Source organism: Idiotropiscis lumnitzeri, unplaced genomic scaffold (assembly GCF_059441095.1).
Source record: "Idiotropiscis lumnitzeri isolate Australia: NSW breed Sydney's pygmy pipehorse unplaced genomic scaffold, RoL_Ilum_1.0 HiC_scaffold_123, whole genome shotgun sequence".
Taxonomy (NCBI): Eukaryota; Metazoa; Chordata; class Actinopteri; order Syngnathiformes; family Syngnathidae; genus Idiotropiscis; species Idiotropiscis lumnitzeri.
Genome location: NW_028283661.1, coordinates 475,378 through 496,144, shown reverse-complemented (window position 1 = coordinate 496,144; position 20,767 = coordinate 475,378). Strand labels below are relative to the sequence as shown.

General features: G+C 44.0%; 1 long non-coding RNA gene across 1 annotated transcript; it reads left to right on the top strand.

Annotated features, from left to right (window-relative positions):
• The first annotated feature begins 18,003 nt into the window (after nucleotides 1–18,003).
• On the top strand, nucleotides 18,004–20,218 carry LOC148315103 (uncharacterized). Its single transcript, XR_015841270.1, has 4 exons — nucleotides 18,004–18,179; nucleotides 18,840–18,959; nucleotides 19,567–19,730; nucleotides 20,071–20,218. It is a non-coding gene; the product is annotated as an uncharacterized LOC148315103 (long non-coding RNA).
• The last annotated feature ends 549 nt before the right edge of the window (nucleotides 20,219–20,767 follow it).

Below are 20,767 nucleotides of genomic sequence, written 5' to 3'. Positions count from 1 at the left end.
GTCCCCATTAACCGCGATAACCGAGGGTTCACTGTATTACTCTGACTCGATCTTGGCGCCGCTTTTGACACTTGATCATAACATATTATTAAAACGCCTTGAAACTTGTGTTGGCATTTCAGGTTCAGCGCTTTCTTGGTTTAATTCGTATCTGTCGGAGAGGACGCACCGTGTAATTCATGGCAATGCGACTTCTGATCTTTGTAAGATCACACGCGGAGTTCCGCAGGGATTGGTACTAGATGCTACCGCTTGGTGATATTATACGGAAATATAACATTAGTTTTCATTGTTATGCTGATGATACGCAATTATACATGCCGTTGGATATAACGAATCCGTGTGATTGCTATAAATTAGAGGCATGCCTTGCCGAAATTAAACTATGAATGTCTTTCAATTTTTTGCGTCTTAACTCAGATAAAACCGAGATGCTGATCATTGGACCAGCGCGTCATCTGTACCTTTTTCAAAGACACCACTATGAGTATCGATAAATTGCCCAAAAGGATTCAACAAAAAATCTCGGTGTTATATTTGACACAACTATGTCGTTTCAAATGCACATTAAAAATATTACTAGAACTGCATTTTTTCATCTGCGTAACATTGCTAAAATTCGCCCAATTCTATCAACTTGTGATGCAGAAATCTTAATCCATGCGTTTGTTACGTCTCGCCTCGACTATTGTAACATTTTGCTCTCGGGTCTCCCCATGTCTAGTATTAAAAGTTAGTTCAAAATGCAGCAGCTAGACTCTTGACTAGAACGAGAAAGTTTGATCATATTACCCCGATACTTGCCAATTTGAATTGGCTTCCGGTCCACTTGAGATGTGATTTTAAAGTTCTGCTACTTGCCTATAAAATATTGCATGGCTTAGCTCCTTCCTATCTCGTTGACCTCGTGGTACCATATGTTCCGTCCCAAAACCTTCGCTCACAAAATGCTGGTCTTTTAGTGATTCCGCGAGCCAAAAAGAAGTCCACAGGTTCTAGAGCGTTCTCTATTCGGGCACCAATGCTTTGGAATGCACTACCCTCAGGTATTAGAGGCGCCACCTCAGTAGAAATGTTCAAAACACTATTAAAGACGCATTTATACTCTTGTGCATTTAGTTGAACTATTTGTTGGCCTGTTTACTGCCGCTTTTTCTCTTTTCTTCTCTATTCTGCCCCCTTTTCCCCGGCTGGGGGATTAGGTGACGGTGACCCACTAGGAAGTTTAAGGCATTGACAAACTGGGCATGCACCTGTTCCAGTGATGTCGTCTTCCTGCAGCGTGACATTTGATCAATTTATTTATATACTTTAGCATCTAATTTAATTATTTGTTGGCCTGTTTACTGCCGCTTCTCCTCTTTTCTGCCCCCTCTTCCCCTGCTTGGGAATTAGGTGATGGTGACCTGCTATGAAGATTACGGCACTGACCAACCGGGGAGGGACCTGCTCTCCCAAAGTCGTCTTCATGCAGCGCCTCTTCTGATTTCCCTATATTTCAGCACTTCGTTGAACTACTTGTTGGCCTGTTTACTATTTCTGTTCTTTTTTTTCTGTTCCCAATTCCACGGCTTGGGAATTAGGTGATGGTGATTCACTTGGAAGTGGCTGTTTTGAATTTACCCCAAACTGACTATTTCAAGATCGAAGGCTCATCCTCGGATATGCTGCCATGGAGATTACGGTCCTGGATGAGGACCCACTCCACTAAAGTCATCTTCCTGCAGCACTTCATTTAATTGACTCTCACATTATCTCATCTAACATTGTATAGCATCATTGTATGTGTCAAATGTTGCCCACTTAGCATCCAAAGCAGCCTGGTCATCCTGGAAGGGGGTTTCCCCCCCATCTGTGGTCCCTTCTCAAGTTTTCTCACTTTTCCCCCAATGGGGTTTTGAGTTTTTCCTTGCCCTCCTGGGGGTTAAGATCAGTGGATGTTGATTGTGGTTATGTAAAGCCCTTTGAGACTGTCTGTGATTAAGGGCTATACACATAAAATTGACTTGACTCGACTTGGACCAGAATAGAAGTGGATGAGGGAAAAAGGGAGGGGCGGTGTTGACTGATATTGTGCAGATGGAAGTAGGCTGACCGGGTTGTGTTATTATGCTTATGGAAAGATAGAGTGCTGTCAAGGATGACACCCAGACTCTTGACCCGAGGGGAGGGGAAAACAATGGAGGGGCCAACAGGAATGGGAAAACTGACAACTTTGGATTGTATTGATTTTGTACTGAAAAGAATAACTTCTGTTTTGTCGCTGTTAAGCCTCATGAAATCATTAGAAAACCAGTCATTGATTTCAGATAGACAGGAGGTGACGGAGGTGGGAGGGAGTGATATGCTGGGTTTGCAGGAGAACTAGAGCTGGGTGTCATCCGCGAAGCAATATAAAGCGATATTGAATTTTCGGAAAATGCTGCCAAGGGCAAGGAGGTATATGATACATAATAGGGGGGCTAGGACCGAGCCTTGGGGCAAACCTGAGGTGACTGGGAGGGACTTTGATGAGAAATATTTAAGCTGGATGAACTGAGTGCGGTCTTTGAAGTATGAATGGAACCAGTTGAGGGCGGTGTGGGTGATGCCGATGGAAGAAAGTCTTTTGAGAAGGATGGTGTGTGAGATGGTGTCAAAGGCCGCAGTCAGGTTAAGAAGGATGACAATGGAGAATGAATCGGAGTCAGCTGCAATGAGGAGATCAGAGGTGACCTTGAGTAGAGTTGATTCAGTGCTGTGAAGTGCACGGAAACCGGACTGAAAGGGTTATTGCAGGTGAGATGAGAGTGGAGTTGAGTGGCGACTACATTATCTAGGACTTTTGAAATGAATGGGGCAGAGGTTCAGGAAATAGTACTGAGCGGCTTTTTCTTAATCTCATGAGAAAATGTACTCGGGCAAGCACAGTCGAAAAGAGTCGTGCGTTATCTCAGCCCAGCCTCACATTCTTCCCCCGACACGGGTCTACGTCCAAGGGAAGGTCCTCTCCAGATTAATCATTGTCTGGATGGTTGATTCCCAGCTGGTCCCCAAGACTGGTATTCCACGGCTGGCCTTCTCCGGCGGGCAGTCTCTCCGTCTCTCCTGCTGGTATTCCCCTGTAATCTTGTCAGTGTGCATGTATGTGTGCTCCAAAATCAAATTATGTCTTTCAGAATGTGTTTTTGCAATGGCGTCCCAGTGAACCCTCCAATCAATCAATCAAATTTTATTTATAAGAGCACTTTTCATACATAAAATGCAGCTCAAAGTGCTGTACAATAAAAACATCCAAATTACAACGAAAAACTAAAACCCATTCCACCCACTCAACATAAACACAAGACACATCAACATACACGCCTGAACTCGCATACACACAGAACACTCGCATTCACACAACTTAATAAACCATCTTAGTAGAAAGACAGGGTAAGGCACAGAGAAACCATATGAGAAAATGTACCCAGGGTAGGTAATCCGCGCTGAGAGGGATGACGGCTCACGCCCACAGGGAGCTGCGCCAACACACAGACCCCTAGCCCAGACTGACCGGGGTAGACCCTACACATAGTGCAGAGGGCCCCGGGCCTAAGGAGCCTCCGGGATGAAGCCCCCTGTGAGAAGGCCAGCCACACCTCCCAGCGCGGAGGCCCCCCTTGAGGAAACACTGGAGCTAAAATATATAAAAGAAAATGATAATGCTAAACAAAAAAGAAGCTAAAAATTAAAGGACAATAATATAAAAAGACGAAGCTAAAATATTTAAGAAAAATTATGATACTAAAAGACATAGAAGAAGCTAAAAATTAAAAGACAATAATATAAAACGACGGAGCTAAAATGTATAAGAAAAATGATACTAAAAGACAAAGAAGCTAAAAAAAATTAAAGACAATGATAATAGATAAAATGACAGTCCTGAATTAAAAGACTAAGATAAATTATTTAAAAGCCAAACAAAAAAGGTGAGTCTTGAGCAGGGGTGGGCAATTATTTTTTCCATGGGGCCGCATAAGAAACATAAAATATTGTGGAGGGCCGGGCCAAAAGGCTGAACTCAATTCTGCATAATATTAATTGTATTTCTTTTTTAAAAAGCAGTAAATAGCACTGTTTTGACAAGCTGGCAAGAGTATATATTAAAGTTAAGCAATGAAACTAAATACCAAATAAACTGAAAAAATGAGGTTGCCTTCCAAAAATTTATTCATTCAAATTTCTCAACACAATGGTAGACAAAATATTAAAATTTTTTACTATTTGTGACTCATATTAGTAAACATATTCTGTCACATTCACTTCAAAACACATTTTGAGTTCCATATACTGTTGGATAGTTGTGTAAAGGTTCTGAGCATTTTAAAGACATCACAATATTGTCTTTTTGCACCAAACATTAAGCAAGATACAACATATTGACTGTCACTGAACTGTGATTTTGAGAAAAAGTGTCCCAGTTCATTGTTATCTGGTGCCGTTTTTATATTTCTCTCCATGTTTCGTCTGGTAATGCCGACTCAAATTGTAGTCCTTCAACACGGCGATCTGCTCCCCGCAAACTAAACACACAGCTTTACCTCTAACTTCAGTAAATAAATACTTCGCTGTCCAATTTTTGTTGAAAATTCTACATTCGGCATCTACCTTTCTTTTTTTAGCCTGAGCGGACATTTTTGAGGGCGAACGTCGTCTTGTTGTGATTCAATTGCGCGCATGTCTTGATAAACGCATTACGTCATTATGTGCGACGCACATTGTGCGGGAATAAAAAAAAAAAAACAATTTCAGAATAAAAGCAGTGCAGCTTTAGCCCATGAATGAGGTGAAATTAAAAAGTATGTTTATTTTGAAATTTCCAATTAACCTTACACTCGCGGTCAGAGTCAACCAAAGGTATGTGGCCCGGGCCATACAATGCCCAGGTCTGTCATACGGGCCAGTCAGTGCCACCCGGCGGGCCGGATGTGGCCCGCGGGCCGTGCAATGCCCAGGTCTGGTCTTGAGCCTCCTTTTAAAAATATCAACGGTCTCTGCGGACCTGATGTCCTCCGGCAGGCTATTCCATAGACGAGGACCAGAATGGCTGAATGCAGCCTCGCCATGTGTTCCAGTCCTCACCCTAGGAATAATTAACAGGCCGGTGCCAGAGGACCTCAGGGTCCGCGAGGATGGCCCAAGACCGTTAAGGCATTTAAAAACTAATTGAAGCACCTTAAAATCAATCCTGAAACACACGGGGAGCCAATGCAGCGATTTTAAAACTAAATCCAGTGCCCAATTTGGTATGTTTGCATCTCTATGGCCTACGTGGAGAATGTGCTTTGTCATATTTGTCCATGAAGTGCTGTCTGGCTTGTCATCAGTTTGTAATGTGCAGACTGAATATGTATGATGTGAATGTGAGTGTAGGTCATGAAAATACTATGTTCACACATTTATAAACTAAGTAATATAACGTTAGCATGTGAAAATAATATCATAAAACAGTAAAGACCATGACTACAATCAGTCATTCCTATGCGTAGTAGAATTAGAATTAGAATTAGAAATCCCTTTATTGTCATTGTACTCAAGTGTGCAACGAGATTAGAGGGCTCCCCTCTCCAGTGCAATACAACAATAATACAGACAAATATATAAATTAGATAAATAAATAAGAGAGTGCAATGGAATTTAGTACAGAATAGGGTATATAAAAACACATCACGATGCTGTTCTGCAAGGTAGGGGTGTTCTCGTGTGTGTGTGAGAGTTCAGAATGGAGATGGCTCTCGGAAAGAAACTGTTTCTCAGTCTATTGGTCCTCGATTTGATGCATCTGTAGCGCCTGCTAGAGGGCAACAGGTCGAACAGGTGTGAGTTTGGGTGGGTATTGTCTTTGACGATGTTGAGAGCCCTTCTGAGGCACCGGGCGGATTAGATGTCCGACAGTGAGGAGAGAGGGCAGCCAATAATCCTTTGCGCTGTTTTGACTGTCCTCTGGAGCCTCACTCTGTCCGCCTCAGTGCAGCCGCTGTACCAGGTGGAGACACAGTACGTCAACAGGCTCTCAATGGACGAGTGGTAGAAGGCTAGCAGCAGCTTCCTGTCCAGGTTGAATTTCCTGAGGACTCTCAGGAAGTGCAGACGCTGGTGGACCTTCTTTACCACTGCTGTGGTGTTGTGAGTCCAAGAAAGGTCGTCGGAGATCTGTACTCCGAGGAACTTGAACGTGTGGACCCTCTCCACACACACGCCTTCGATGCAGAGGGGGGGCGGCACCGTCTTGTTCCTCCTGAAGTCGACGACAATCTCCTTTGTTTTTGCAGTCTGTTGTCCTTGCACCAAGCTGTCAGTCTCTTTACCTCCTCTCTGTAGGCTGTCTCGTCACCTTTCGAGATCAGACCGACCACTGTCGCGTCGTCAGCAAACTTGACGATGCTGTTGTTGCCGTGGGCCGGGCTGCAGTCGTAGGTGTAGAGGGCGTATAGGAGAGGGCTCAGCACGCATCCTTGAGGGGAACCGGTGCTCAGCATGCAGGTGGAGGACGTGTAGGGGCCGAGCAACACAGTCTGGGGTCTGTTGGTCAGAAAGTCCTTAATCCAGATGCGTGTGAGGGCAGGGAGGCCGAGAATGTCCAGTTTGGCGACGAGGATGTCTGGGATGATTGTGTTGAATGCCAAGCTGTAGTCCACAAAGAACATCCTTGCATAGCTCCGCTGTTGTTTCAGGTGGCCCAGCACAACATGCAGAGCAGTGTTGATGGCGTCCTCAGTGGATCTGGTATGCAAACTGGTAGGGGTCCAGAGTGGGAGGAAGGCAGTCCCTGATGTGCTGGAGAACCAGCCTCTCGAAACACTTCATGATGACTGGTGTGAGAGCAACAGGACGGTAGTCATTCAGGTGGACGGCTGGTGACTTTTTGGGGACAGGAATAATGGTGGAAGTTTTCAAGCAGGAGGGGATGACTGCTTGAGCCAGGGAGCGGTTGAAGATCCTGCAGAAAACATGTGACAGTTGGTGTTTTGAGGACCTTGCCTGGTATTCCGTCGGGACCAGTAGCTTTCCTGGGTTTAACAGCCAGGAGCGCGCGCCTCACATCGTGTTCCTCTACGGTGAGTGGGGGGGAGTTGGAGCATGAAGTGCGGGGGTGTGACGGTTGGGACGAGTCAAAGCGAGCGAAGAAGCAGTTAAGCTCCTCTGCCAGCGATGCACTCGGGTCTGCAGAGGTCGTGCTGCTGCCACGGAAGTTGGTGATGCTCCGTAGACCCTGCCACACCTCCCGTGGTCTGTTACTGGCAAGGTGGGCCTCCAGCCTCCCCTTGTAGGTTGCCTTGGCTAGCTTGATGCCTTTGCTCAGGTCAGCACGAGCCACCCTGTACTGGGCTTTGTCGCCTGACCTGAAGGCAGCGTCACGGGCCTTGAGGAGAGAGCGAACCCTGCTGGACATCCAGGGCTTCGCATTTGGGAAGGTCCGTATAGTCCTGTGTAGGGACACAGTTTCCATGCAGAACTTGATGTAGTCCAGTACACAATGTGTGTAGACATCAAGGTCCTGATGATCAAAGAGGCCCCAGTTTGTGTCTTGAAAGCAGTCCTGTAATTCACTCATGGCGCCGTCACGCCAGGTTTTCACAGTCTTTGTGGTGGGCCTGAATCTGCGCCTGAGAGGGGTGTATGCAGGTGCGAGCTGCAAGGACAGGTGGTCTGACTGGCCGAGGGGGGCGAGTGGGAGGGCCCTGTATGCGTGCTTGATGTTCGAGTACACATGGTCGAGAGTGTTGTCTCCCCTCGTTGGGCACTTGACATGCTGGTGAAACTCTGGGAGTACAGTCTTTAAATTGGCCTTATTAAAGTCTCCCGCTACTACGTGAACGCCATCAGGGTGGGCCCGCTGATGTTTATTGATGACGCACGCGAGTAGCGAGAGCGCCGTGCTAGTGCTAGCGTCGGGAGGGATGTAAACAGCTGTGACAATCACGACCGTTAGCTCCCTCGGGAGAAAATAAGGCCGGCATTTAACGGACATGAACTCGATGTCGGGGGAAGAGTGCTTCTCGACGATCGTGCTATCGCCGCACCAGTTCTCATGCACGTAAACACAGAGCCACCCCGCCCCTTCTCTTACCGGTGTCCCTCGTCCGATCCGCGCGATGTAGCGAGCGCCCGGCCAGCTGGATGCTAGCGTCGGGGACGTCTGCGTGCAGCCAGGATTCCGTGACGACGATCACACTGCTGTCTCGCACATAGCGGTTTCCCAGGATTTGTAATCCCAGGTCGTCGATTTTGTGGACCACGGATCTGGCGTTGGTGAGGTACAGGCTCGGCAGTGGTTGCCTATGGGGCTGCCGTCGCAGCCGTTGCAAGACACCGGACCTGCAGCCCCGCTACTGCTTCCTCTCTCTGCGTCGCCTGCGCCGCCTCCCGGTCCCGATGACAAGCCACGGTGAGCCGGGCAGCCTCGCCAGTTCGTCCGGAATTTTGCGATCATAGCATATTCAGTAAATATAAACCTGCTAAATTAAATAATTGACATTCTGTCCCATAAATGTTTAAAATGCCGGTAATTGCCATACAATCCTTCAAGGGTCGACGAGCGATGTTCGGGAGGAGGAGCAGTGGTGGTGGTGCGTTTCCCTCGGGCATGTGTCGGTAAATCCAGCGGAGTTCAGCGGCAGTGGATTGAAGTTGTCCTGACACAGGTTGATGACATGACAGGAACAGGCAGAAGTGCGAGAAGCAGACTGGCCTGCGGGTCCACATGGCAGACAGGTGCTAACTTTGATAGGTAAGCTAAACTTTAGCCACAGTAGACGCGTCAGCGACTATGCAATCGGTGGGTGGCATTCATGAGAATCGGGATCGCTCAACATACAGATAATAAATAAAATCACTGTAACTGGAGGGATTGTAAACTGCTAAAGCAGGTACAACAAGCGGATCCAAAAAATTTCTGAGAGTTACCGGTGAGCAGTGGCAGCCAAACGTGCCAGCGTCCACCCAACCGGGAGTTGATTCAATATTCACAATATTTTATTATTTTGTCGTACAGTTGTTTAAAAATGGCTCGCTATCGCCCCCTAGAAAAAAAAAACAACAAAAAAAAACAGCCCCATATCTCTGTTTCACCAAACTGAAAATTTGATGAAGTGTGTACAAAGCCAAGACCTAATAAAAAGTCTCATGGAGCCGTATGCTAAATTGAACAGGAAGTCGGCCATTCTAAATTTATCAGAATCCGAAATCCTTTTATTGTCATTGTACAGTGTGCAACAAGATTAGGGAGCTCCCCTCTCCAGTGCAATACAACAATAATTTAATCAAATATATAAATTAGATAAATAAGAGAATAAATATTGTGATGGAAAATAGTATGAAATTGGAGAAATACAACACAATACGTCGCTGTTCAGCAAGGCAAGGGTGGTCGTGTGTGTGTGCATGTGTGTGAGAGTTCAGAATGGTGATGGCTCTCGGAAAGGAAATGTTTTTCAGTCTATTAGTCTTTGATTTGATGCACCTGTAGTGCCTGCCAACAAATTAACTTCAAACATTGACGAGGCTTTGAAAACAAAAGCTGCTCTAACTTTAACTACAAGCAAATTCCTCTTGAAGATTCCTCACGTTATTTCTCGGAAATATTTCACATTTCCAACGTGCCAGTACCCCAACGTTGTCCGGGTGGCGAGGGCCCTTTATAGCTGCTCGCAGCTCTAGTTTTTAATTAATTTTTTTAAATCAATGGTGATGACAGTGAAATATGTCTGGTCTGGTATCATGATAGCTGGAGGATATTTTGTCATGATATTTTAGTCAGGCCTGATAACAGTGATGTATGCTGATTTCAGGCTACTTTTATTTTGAAATGCCGTATCACATTTTGGTGGGACCGCAATTGATGGACAACTGGGGTTGTCGAGTGTCCCCCAAAATGGGTCTGATATCACGATAGCTCGAGGGTATTTTGAAATGATTATTTTAAAATCAGTGTTGATGACAATGAAATGTGCATATTTCAGGTGTTTTTTTTTTATTGTGAAATTACACCAGATTTTGATGGGACCACTTTTGATGAACAGCTGGGGTCGTCGAGTGTCCAACAAAACTAGTCTGGTATTACGACAGCTCCAGCTCTTTTATTTTAAAATGCCTCCTTACATTTTGATGGGACTACTTTTGGTGGAAAGCTGTGTTGTCTAGTGTCCTCCAAACCTGGTTTGGTATTACCATAGCTAGAGGATATTTTTTAATGAAATTTTAAAGTCAGGCATGATGACAGTGAAATGTGCAGATTTCAGGCAACTTTTAGTTTGAAATTACAAATTAGATTTCAATGGGACCACTTTTTATGGACAGCTGGGGTAGTCTCGTGTCCCACAAAACTGGTCTGGTATCACGAAAGCTCGAGCTATGTTTTTTTTTAACTCAGTGGTGATGACCGTGAAATAAGCGAATTTCAGGCTACTTTTATTTTGAAGTGCCACATCACATTTTGATGTGACCACTTTTGGTGGACAGCTGGTGTGGTCTAGTATCCCCAGTCCTGGTTTGGTATCACGATAGTTTGAGGATATTTTTTAAAGATTTTTCTTTTAAATCAGTGTTGATCACAGTGCATATTTCAGGTGATTTTTTTATTTTGAAATGCCACATCAAATTTTGAAGTGACCACTTTTTGTGGACAACTGGGGTGGTCTGGTGTCCCGCAGAACTCGTCTGGTATCACGATAGCTTGAGGATTTTGTAATGATTTTAATTTTTTTAATCATTGGTGACGACAGACAAATAAGCAAATTTTCACGCTTTTATTTTTAAATATCCAATCAGATTTTGATGGGACCACATTTGTTTTTCCGGTTCCGTCGCCACGCGAGTGGCTACCTGCTAGAGCAGCACGGCTCACTATTTGAGCCTTTTTCGCGTGTTTTTCCCTTTACCCAGTTTTATTTATTTTACCTCATCGCAGCAATGGACATCCAAATTGCGGTGGTTTTATTGCTGCTGAGGGCTGTTTTTTGCGTGATCGTGTCCGGAGATGTCACTGGGAGCTACGGATCAATCGTTTACACAAGAGATCAGCTGTTAGCACTTCGTGCTAACCCCGTGCCGACTCCCGGAGCGAGACCCGATATCCCCCGCGAGTTGAGGAGGAAGAGACGGGGGATGTCGCGCGGGGGCGAAACGCCAGGCAAAGAGGAGGCGTGACCACCCCGTCCTCCCGTCCGTTTTTATGGGAAATGTTAGATACCTTCCCAAGAAAATGGACGAGCTAACAGCGCTAACGCGGCACGAGAGGAACTTCCAATGAGCTAGCTTGCTGATGTTCACGGATTCATGGCTAACAGAGCTAACGCCGGACACCGTTGTGGAATTTGACGGCTTCCAAATACTACTTGCGGACAGGACACTGGAAAGCGGTAAGAGGAAAGAGGAGGGCTGGCTGTGTTTGTTAATGATAGATAGTGTAACCCTAGGCACATCACAGCTAAGGAGCAACTTTCCAGTCGGGACAATGAGCTGCTAGCTGTTAGCATGCGTCCATACTTGACAAGCATCGCGAGTTAACAAGGACGCGCACGTAACAGGTGCGTGAGTAAACTGCTTAAAACTTTGATCGTCATTCGGCTGACCTACAAATTGAGACGCTACAGTCAGTTTGACGTTTTTGTTTGCTTCATTGTGGATTGACATGGAGGAACAAGACAGTGGAAAGCGGACATTAAAAATGACGGAGAAAAGCTGTAGAAGATCACAAGCCTAAACGGATGCAGGCACGCAGCTGCAAATTTGCTCAATTGACCTCCATGCAACGTCAAATTGAACAATTGATGGAGGATGATGCAAATGTTGACGCTGTAAAAAACTGAGGTTCGTGTTTGCTTTAGCGGCATGGAGCAAGAATTTGTGGACCTCAATTCCGGTCTGCAAAATTTAAAGACTGAAGAGGATTTTGCCGATGACCAAAATAACTGGTTTGATCCAAAAAATGTAATTAATGGAAATGTGAGCAATGGAAGAAGGACGTTTTGAAACGTGCAGAGGAAGGATGCAATAAACAAATATCACCTGCTGATAGTAGATCTGCATCAACTAACTACACCCATAGAAGTAGAAGTAAAGAATCTAACAGACAGAAGCTCACTTCTGTCAACGTCTTCAATTAAATTAAAGGCTCAAATGGAACGAGCATGTTTAAAGGCAAAGGCTGCTGATTTACAACAAAGGTTGGCACTTGAGCAAGAAGAAGCTGCAATTAAAGCAAAGAAGGAAATGCATGCAATGCAAACGGCACTCCCTGAGTCTGATGGATGTCTTGAGAAGATATGAAAATACCCAGGAGGATGGTATCCACATTCCTGATGAGTGTGTTACAATTTAAACAAGGAAAAACATTCAATTACCATCACAGCCTATCAGAGCAACAAGCAGTGTTGACCTGAAATGCTCCCACTTCGACTATTCCAATGGTTAGATTTCCACATCAGACAGAAAGTAGAGAACAACAGGGACAGGTGCTTGATGGCCTTTGCCACGCAATCTCACAGCAAGCCAGTGTCGCAGAATACTTAGCAAAGAGTCAAAAAGCATCGCTTCTTCCCGAACTTTCCATTCCTACGTTTAAAGGCGACCCTCTGCATTATAAAACCTGTATAGGTGCCATTGAACATGGGATTGAAGGCCGTACAAGTGATAACCGTGATCATCTTCAATTTTAGCTGCAGTATACTAGTGAACAACCACATGAGTTGGTGAAGAGCTGCATCCATATGGAACCTCTGACAGGATATACCAAAGCAAAACAAATCTTGAAGGAGTTTTATGGTGATGACTTCATGATAGCAGAAGCATATTTAAAGGAAGCCATGGATTGGCCAACAATCAAGTCTGAAGATGGTGTTGCACTTCAGTCTTTCACATTATTCCTTATGGGCTGTTCGAACATAATGGCAGATGTTAATTACATGGAGGACTTGGACAACATGGCTAATATAAAGGCATTGGCAAACAAACTTCCATACAGACTTATAGAATCTTGGAGAAAATTTGCCTGCAATCTCCAAGAAAGAACAAATAGAAGAGTGAAGTTTAAGGATTTTGTTGACTTTGTTGACAAGCACGAAAGATTTCTATAAAACAGAAAACAAAATCACAACACACAGAAACAACAAAATCAAAGAAAGTCTTCACAACAGTCATTGTGCCCGCCAAGATGGAAAACAACAAAACCACCACGCCAAAGGCAGAACCTGTTTCAGTGGATGCTATTGCCAAACCATGTGCTAATTGTAATGGAGAGCAACACAGTCTCACAATTGGTAAGGAATTTAGGAGAAAGCATCACAAGGATAAGATTGACTTCTTGAGGAGCAAGGGTCTGTGTTTTGCATGTTTGATGCACGGTCGCATTAGCAGTTGCTGGAAACAAAAGCTTCAATGTCAAGAATGCTCTAGACTGCATCCTACAGCACTACACATTGTCCATAAACTTCTGCAAAGAAACAGCCTAAGACGATTGTGAATAGCAGTACCTATTAAGCGCCCTCGTACAAACAACAGAAACCTGGGGTGTCACTGGGGCCTGTAAATAGGACTGCATCCTTTCAATAATTCCGGTATGGGTCAAGGCACAAAAAGGAACCAAGACAGTGGCGACTTACTGTCCGGTTTAAAAATGCCCTGACGCCTTTTTTAGACTGAAATAACTTACTAAAGTTTTCGTTTTGTGCCATTCAGAATGGGAGAGGGAGCCAGGAGGCGAAACAGCCGTCTTGCCAGTTCAATCCCGCACACCCTCTGACTCTCACCCTCCGTTCTGCCTTTTTATTGAAACTAACTCATCAATAACTAATCACCAGAAGACAGAAAAGCATCAACAACTAATCACCAAGAGACAGAAAACATCAATAACTCACGGTATAAAGGTCAGTTTAACTAAAGCATCAATAACTAATCACCAGGGACTCCAGCAGGCAGAAAATCATAACCCAAGGTCAGTTTAACTAAACACATCTTCAGGATACGGTGTCTGTGTGTGTGTGTGTTAAAATAACAAGTAAGTGTCTCTGTGTGTGTTCAACATTAATGAGTGTATAAAAACATGATTATGAATACACAAACTGATTACCTATCCTCAGCCCATCTTACATTTCCCTCCTGTTGTGGATTTAAAAATCATGTCCTTACGGCTTTAAGACAGATCATCATAATGAAATCATACAACAGTGTGATCATCAGTGGAGGAGCGAAAACCTCACATTAGGGAAAAATTCCCCTCCTCCCTTCCGGCGTAGAATGAGATCCTCATAATTTGATGACCATCAGGGAATAAAACTTGTCCCTGGGGTGACTTGGTGGAGGCCCTTGCCTCGTTGTAGGAGAGATAAGATAAGATAAGATAAGATAAGATGTCCTTTATTAGTCCCACAATGGGGAAATTTGAGGTGTTACAGCAGCAAAGATATAGATCACACAGAGTCGGCGGCGTAATGTAGCCGTTAATGTATAACATTAGCAGCAGACATTCAGAAAAAGCATGCAAATATACACAGTATAAACGTATCTAAGTGTAAGGAAACACTCCTAATGTTTGTCCATTATACGGAGGGGGAAACGCTGTAATGATAAAAACTACTGAATGATTGAAAATACTGCAATCATAAAAATATTGCAATGATAAAAGTACTGTAATGGTAAGAGTACTGAAATGATAGAAAAGTACTGCATGATAGAAAATACTGCAATGGTAAAAGTACTGTAATAGTAAAAGTACTGCAACGATAGAAAAATACTGCAATGATGAAAGTACTGCAATGGTAAAAGTACTGCAATGGTAAAAGTACTGTAATAGTAAAAGTACCGCAATGATAGAAAAATACTGCAATGATAAAAGTACTGCAATGATAAAAGTACTGTAATAGTGAACATCCTGCAGTGGTAGAAATACTACAGTGATAGAAGTATTGTAATAAGAATACTGTAATGGTAAACAAAATACATCATTGGTCAATATTTAAGTACACCCTTGGCTGAAAGTACAGTAGTAGTTAATATTGCATCCTAGGACTGCACAATTGCACTAATGCCCTCCCGTTTGTAGGCCTGACCCAATGTTCTTGTTAAAAAGTCTGACAGCAGTTGGCAGGAAGGAGCGGCGAAATCTCTCTTTGGTACAGCGAGGGTGTAAAAGTCTGTCACTGAAGGAGCTGTAAAGTGTTCTCAGAGTGTCATTGAATGGGTGGGCTGGTTTGTCCAGCATTGATGACAGTTTTGCCGTCATCCTTCTGCCCCCCACTGAGTCCACAGAGTCCAGGGAGCAGCCCAGGACAGAGCTGGCCCTCCTCACCAGTTTGTCCAGTCTCTTTTTGTCTCGGCCCGAGATGCCTCCTGCCCAGGAGACCACTCCATAGAAGATGACTGATGAAACCACCGAGTCATAGAAGTTCCTGAGGAGTGTTCCCCGAACGCCAAAGGACCTCAGCCGCCTGAGTAGGAAGAGTCTGCTCTGACCCTTCCTATAGAGAGCGTCTGTGTTGTCGCTCCAGTCCAGTTTATTGTTCAGATGAACACCCAGGTACTTGTAAGTTGAGACCCTCTCAACGTCTGTTCCCTGGATATTCACTGGTGCAGGTGGAGAGTGCCGACGCTTGCGGAAATCCACCACCAGCTCTTTGGATTTCCCAGCGTTGATTTGGAGGCGGTTCTGCTGACACCAGTCCACGAACCCCTGCGTAACCCCTCTGTACTCCCGATCGTCATCGTCAGTGATGAGGCCAACAATCGCAGAGTCATCAGAGAACTTCTGCAGGTGACAGGTTGTGGAATTGTATTTGTAGTCCGAGGTGTAGAGGGTGAACAGGAAGGGAGCCAGCACAGTTCCCTGCGGCGCTCCCGTGCTGCAGAGGAGCACGTCAGACACACAGTCCTGTGTTCTCACGTACTGTGGCCGGTTTGTGAGGTAGTTGTGAATCCATGTGATGAGGTGGTGGGCCACTCCCGCCTGCTCCAGCTTGTCTCCCAATAAGGCGGGCTGGATGGTGTTGAAAGCACTTGAGAAATCAAAGAACATGATCCTCACCGTGCCCCCCGCCTTCTCCAGGTGGAAGAGTGAAGTGTGGAGCAGGTAGATGATGGCATCATCCACACTGATGCCAGGCTGGTATGCAAACTGGAGTGGGTCCATTGAGGAGCTGACCAGGGGGCGCAGATGGACGAGGACCAGTCTCTCCAGGGTCTTCATCAGATGAGACGTCAGCGCCACTGGTCTGAAGTTGTTGAGCTCCTTCGGATGGGGTGTCTTTGGAACCGGAACCAGGCAGGATGTTTTCCACAGCTGGGGGACTCTGCCCAGCTTCAAGCTCAGGTTGAACATGTGCTGGACGATTCCACACAGCTGGTCTGCGCAGGATTTGAGGAGCTGGGAGCTGATCCCATCTGGGCCTGCCGCCTTCCTCGCCTTCATCTTCCTCAGCTGGTTCTTCACCTGAGATGTTGTGAGGAACAAGGCTGAGCAGGAGGAAGTGGTGGTTGTCTGATGAGGCTGGGAACTGGAGCCTGTGGAGAGAGAGAGGGGCGAGAGAGGGGGAGAGAGGGTCTTGTTCGCAGTGGCAGGAGGGGTGGGTGGGGGCTGCATCAGGGAAGCCTGAGCGGGGTCAGACATTTGATCAAACCTATTGAAAAATAGGTTCAACTCATTTGCCCACTGAAGCCCCCCCCCCTTCTGGGTCTTACCTGCTTGTCCGTGGCCTGAGATGGTCTTCAGGCCCCTCCAGACATCCCTGGCATTGTTCCGCTGCAGTTGTTCTTCCATCCGCATCCTGTAGGACAGCCGTCCTTACCTCCCGGATCTTCGTGTATGGTGTGTGTGTGTGTGCACGTGTGAGGACAGGGGCAAGAAGTCCATGTGTTTTTACGTTTCAGTGTCCAGTTTGAGTTCGTCATTCTCAACATTAATCAGGTTGTAATGGTACATTTGGGCAACAAACCTACGATTAACCATCGTCTTTGTCATAAAAATAATGCAACATGAACAGACTACACATAACAAAATGAAAACTATAATTATCCCTATATATAGTTTTTTAAATTCTTCATAGTGGTCATAACATCAATAATTGTTTCATTTTTATTAAAAATTTAAATGCAGTAATGTACTCCAATCAAGGCTGATATTCCTTTATGTACGTCATTAATTTCCAAACAATATCTAATCTTTTTGTTCTGTGGCTTCAACATATTTATCATCTCATCAATATTAGCACCACAGAGTACTGAGTTTCGAGATCCTCACAATAGTCGTTCTCAAAATGATATTTTATTTTTATCAATTTAGCTTTGTTAAGGTAAGATATTTTATTGACAATCTAACATTAATATGCAAAGAACATGTACATTAGTACGAAATGTAAAAGAAAATTGTGGTGGGGGGGTGCGAATTGTTTTCTTCTTGGTAGGGGGGGCATGACAGGAAATAATTGAGAACCACTGGTCTAGTCACACACCAGCTCGGGTTCATTCCCTACCAGAGAAATGACATTCCATGTCCCCAGAGCTAGGCGCTTTATGTTGCCGGGGATTGGACTGCCTTTGACTGCCTCCTAGCTCAAAGGAAACCCAAATTCTTTGGTCCCGCCCACTGGTAGTGAGCCGAAGCCCTTGTATTAAATAATAAATAAATACATAAAATAAAAAAATTAATAAATTTAAAAAACGGACCGATCCACTGCTTGGGTTAGTTTGACCCACCTTGAGATCCGTTCCCACTCAGTGACAGTGTCTACAAGCCACTGCCACCAGGCCAGTGAACCCAACGTCCAGGCAGTGACAAAAACGTGATCAAATTACATTGCTCATCATAAGGTGTTTGTGAGACGCTCTTTGTATGTTTCCTCAATTAAGACCTGTTTTCCATTGGTGTATTTGAAAAAAGTGGTGAACCTGTTAAATTCACTACAAAACGTTCAGAAGATGAAAGTAATGTTTGAAGGAATATTATTTTTCTATCGACATGCCGGCGGGCGGGCACAGATAGAGAGTGATAAAGCAGCACCACCCGCGCGGGGCGTGCTGACGAAAAGGCAAGCGCTCCTCCTCTCATCGCGTCCTTATTAAGACAGAAAAAAGACGCTGTTGAATTTTACCTATTCGCAGTTCGAGCAGGTGCTTAACGCTGGAGAATATCACCACTTCGAAGTTCGAACTGCTGTTGAAACGGAGAGGTAAGTGTTTTTCGTTGGGTTTTTTTCAAAACATGCGTCGAGTGCATTTGTTCATAGTTAGAGATAGTTGTGTGGAAAACACTACACAAAGTAGCACCATGGATGTGGGCCTACAACACTGGCCTAGCAAACATGTGCTCCTACATTGACATAATTGACGAGCTCCAGTTAAGCATTGAATAATTATAAAACGTCATGGTGCTTTTACTCATTTAAAGAACTAAACCGACGCGTATTGTCATCCGGTGGTCAGGTTTGCATTGAATGTGAGCACGAGGGACGCTAGCTTGTTGCGTTAGCTTTGCGGAGCTAACAGCTTGCACTTTTGTTATAGAACAACAGAATGCAAGTACCATGATAATTTCTGTCATTAATTTTTGTGTAAGACACGATGTTCACTGGTTAATTACATGATTCTTAAAGCAAAGGTTACTGTGAATGCAATTTTGGTAAGATTTTTGTAGTCACACTGCATAAATCTGTCTGTGTCTGTTGTTTAAACTTCAATATAAACTATTATGGTTGAAATCGTTAATTGGGATGGAGGAATTGATATTTTTTTAATTTATAATTTATTTTTCTTACACTGATATTGTTAAAACTCCATTTAGCCCATAGTATTAATAATTCTCAACACAATACTGTCTTTTTTCTTTATAGAATAAACAATGCCTTCCCTGAGATGCAGGAAGTCCCCAAAGCAGGATACTATTGAACATGCAGTCAAGGGTCTGGACAAGACTGCAGAGTTAGAAGCGAAGTATATAAACTAATTTAAAGGTATGATGTTAACGCTTTTGCTAAGATATATTATTGTTTTCTGATAACCAAGCTGACATCGTTTTTTAAGTGGTTATTTTACATTAAGAGTGTCTTGACCTTTTCTTTTGCCACTTTTGTCAGTTTCAAGTTATTTCAGTGAGTGTGAAACCTGATGGTAGGAGTTCTATCTAAATTAAGGCTGTACTTGATGACGCCCTCCGGCATTTTTATACCACAATAGACCGGTGAACAAGTCCGATATTGATAGTCTAGTGTAAAGCACGTAATACGTCACAGAGATCACGTGACGCGATCCAATATGACTGTGTACAGTGTATGTCATTGTTTTGAAACTAAATAATCTTAAAGTTTTTTTTTTACGTAACCAGGTGCAATTGACATTTGTACTTTCAGTCCTAATACATACTGGCTAATGCAATGCTGGAAAATGAATTTTGGCTGGTCTGTTCCTTTAAAATCATAAAGAAGGGCTCTGCTCTATCCCTCACAAGAAGCAATGTTTCAAACCACCCTACATTAGTATAGTGGCCCAAATGAATATGATGACTCCTTATTTGTGTGCTTAAAAATATGACGAAGCTAACTTGATTTCCCTGTTAACTAGGTCGAGGAGTATTTACCAAGGCCCCTTTCAGGAAAGACGACTTTATTCTTTATTATGGAGTACAGAGGAAAATTGATAGATTCTGATGAATCTCAACGCAGGAAGATGGATGGAAGAGGCACTGTCTTTTTGTTTGACTTCCGCCGGCAAGAAAAAACTTGGAGGTGAGGCAAAGATTGAGATGTTATCTTATTTTTGTTTTTATTTAAAAAAATAAACACATACTCATCCCATAAGTGTTAGGGGAAAAATCATTCTCTAAGCAAAAATGTATAATTACTTTTATTCATGCGTTGAATCTGTACAAATGAAAATATAGATCATGAAGTCTCAAAGACAAGCTGTTAATAGGGTCTGATTCCAATAGAAATTTCTTGTATGATTTGATTTAGATTTAAAAATTGTGGATTTCCTATTTTTATGTTTTGTGTACACAAGATTGTCTCAAAGATTAATTTCTGACATTGATTGAATAATTGTTTTTTTTTTTTAATCTATTTTAAGTGTTGATGCAGCTCAAGAAGATGGCAGTCTGGGAAGACTGGTTAATGATGACCACATGCACCCCAACTGTAAAATGAAGAAGATGACAACAGAGGACAGACCACACCTCTGTCTGTTTGCGCTCCGAGACATTGATGTTGGCGAAGAAATAACTTAAGACTATGGACCAGCTGGCCTTGGAGAACACAGGTTTGTAAGATGCATCTTTAAGTACAATAACAGAGCCCACTTGTGGTGTTCTGGTGATGTAGTTTCCAATTAGTTTGGCAATCTAATAAATGTATGTGAGGTTTCTATGGAAGTTGAACATGCTGACTGACTGGGGGAGTTCTCCATTGTCCACTATCTGTAATTCAAATTTGTGGGTCTGAGTCAAAGTTTGGCTCTGCAGGAACAACGAACTGGTCAGGGAGTGACAGTATTACAAAGTTCTGCGTTACTCCTTTCTGGGCGGTGGCCCTGTTAGGCCATCATATGCCATATTGCAAATATCCCCATTGTGGGACTAATTAAGGACATCTTTATGTTGTGGTTTCCCTACCAGAACCAGCACCAACCCTGTATATTCATGATATAAAACACTGTTTCAATTTGATATTTAGCCTTTCTATACTGTAAAAATAGAAGACCCCAGGCTTTCCTGCGCGCCCTTGCCCAATTGGTGGTGTTCAGGAGACAACCTGGGACTGAAATATCA